We start from the raw sequence: 2,339 nt of genomic DNA on the forward strand, positions 1-2,339 counted from the left end.
CTGAAAGCAGAGAAAAGTTGAACATCATTCACAAAGTCTTTTTGAGTTTTGTTTTTGACTATGTAGCTCAGCCTGATCTTGAATGTGCAGTGATCCTCAGCCTCCTGAGTGCTGGGATTACAGACATGCACCACCATGCCTGGCCATTCAAGGTCTGACAATGGAAACTACACACTTATGTCCTCCTCCTAGAAAACCAAGAGCGGTTTGCGGGTCTCCCCAGGCCAAGATGACCCGGCCCTGCAGCCCTCCATCTCACTCACCCCGACCACTGTGAAGGCTGCTACTGAGCCACTCCAGCCACATTTTTAAATTAAGTTTACTGGTACGTTTTAGATATATAATGATCAGCTTCATCACAGGGAATCTGTACCTATACACGATATGTTCTGACTGCTTTTTTTTTTAACCAATCCCCTCTCCTCCCTTCAAAACCCTCTCCCCACCCCCCAACATTTACAAAGGTGTGTTTCCATTGTATCATTTTTTGTTCTTTTTTTTTTTTTTCCAGTAGGGGGAATCAAATTCACAACGTTGCACTTGCCAGGCAGGTGCTGTGCTGCTGAGCTGAATCCCTAGCCCCTGTTCTTTTCTTTCTTCCTTCCTTCTTTCCCCCTTCTTCCATAAAGACACCCAGCAGGAGAATAGCTGTATCAAATGGGACCTCCAATCCTAGTTTTTTGAACAATCTCCACACTGATTTCCACAGTAGTTGCACCAGTTTGCACTCACACCAACAGTGGAGAAGGGCTCCTTTTTCCCCTCAGCCCCTCAGAGGTGTAGGCAAAGATTTCAGGAACAAAATCCCAATTGCACGAGAAATAATACGAAAAATCAACAACTGAGATCTCGTCCTATTAAAAAGCTTCTGCATAGCAAAAGAAATCACCAATAGGGTGAAGAAACAATCCACCGAGTAGGAAAAAAATTTTAGCCAGTTGTCCTTCAGACAAAGGACTTGTACCTAGAATTGATAATTGAAAAAAAAACAAAAAACCAGACTCCCCCAAATGTAAAACCCAATCCAAAAATGGGCATCTGAGATGAATACACACTTCCCAGATGAAGAAATACAAAAGGCAAATAAATACATGAAAAAATGTTCAACATCATTGGTTATTTGAAAGATGCAAATTAAACAAGCTGAGATTCCATCTCACCCCAGAAAGAATGGCTATCATCAAGAAAGCAACCCATAACAAATGCTGGAGAGGCTGTGGGGAAAAAGGAACCCTTCTCCACTGCTGGTGGGAGTGTGGACTAGTCCAGCCACACTTTATGGGGGAGCCTCAGGATTCTGCAACCGTGCCATGGTCCTGACACCTTTCGGGACCTCACATGTTTAGGGACCTCACGCAAGTGGCAGCTAGTAGGTATGGTCTAAAGATGAATTTCAAGCAAAAATGTTCAGAATAAACTGAGAATTTCTAAAAAGGTGGGTAAAGTTTGAAGATGCCAGTGTCACCCATAACAGACATGGCAGGCTGACCAATATTGGGGTACAGAAGGAACTCCCAAACTCTTTCGTCTGTTTCAACCCTTTCTCGTCTTTTTTCCAGTTGGGGTTTGTACTGGCCGCCGCATGAAGTCCTTTGCCATTCCTCATAGCTGAGGATGCCACCATTTCAGTGTGAATAACAGACACATTTAAAGTCCCGATTCTTCCCTGACTCCTGGGGACTGAATCCAGGGCCTTTGCCCTGAGCTACAGCCTCAGTCCTTTTTTATTTTTAATTCTGAGACAGAATTTTGCTAATTCACTAAATTGTGCAAGCTTGACTTAAATTTGCAATCCTCATGTCTCAGCCTCCCAGAGAGCCAGGATTACAGGCCTACGCCACCATGTCAGTCTATACTTCTACTTCATATTTTCAGTTCATAACAATAATATTTTCTCCCTCACATATTTTATTCTTTCAGAAATTCAGATGCTTCCCCATGCTCTCATCACTGTTGTGGCTGGCAGGAATATTTTCAGCAAACACAGATGGCGAAACTGAGATGCAGAAAAATGAAGCCCTTAGAACATCTCCTCAGCTCTGACAAACGCACAGGTGCAAGTAATCGGAGTATTCATTTTTCCTTCACTGAACAAACACCGAGCTCCCCACGACCCGGTATCCCAGCTTGGACTGCTGACAGCTGGCGTGAGGCCGGACACTGAACCCCTGGCAACTTCAAACCCAGCGCGGCTGCTGCGACCCCACACGCAGCGCACCGGCCGTCCGCGAGCGGGTCGGGACCCCCTCCGGGAGCGACACCACCTGGCGCTTCGTAATCTGTGGTGATTCAGTCCGGCGCCCAGCGCGGCCCGGAGGTGGACGCCACCCGCATGCAAA

Source organism: Chinchilla lanigera, unplaced genomic scaffold (assembly GCF_000276665.1).
Source record: "Chinchilla lanigera isolate Chin_1 unplaced genomic scaffold, ChiLan1.0 scaffold00024, whole genome shotgun sequence".
Lineage (NCBI taxonomy): Eukaryota > Metazoa > Chordata > Mammalia > Rodentia > Chinchillidae > Chinchilla > Chinchilla lanigera.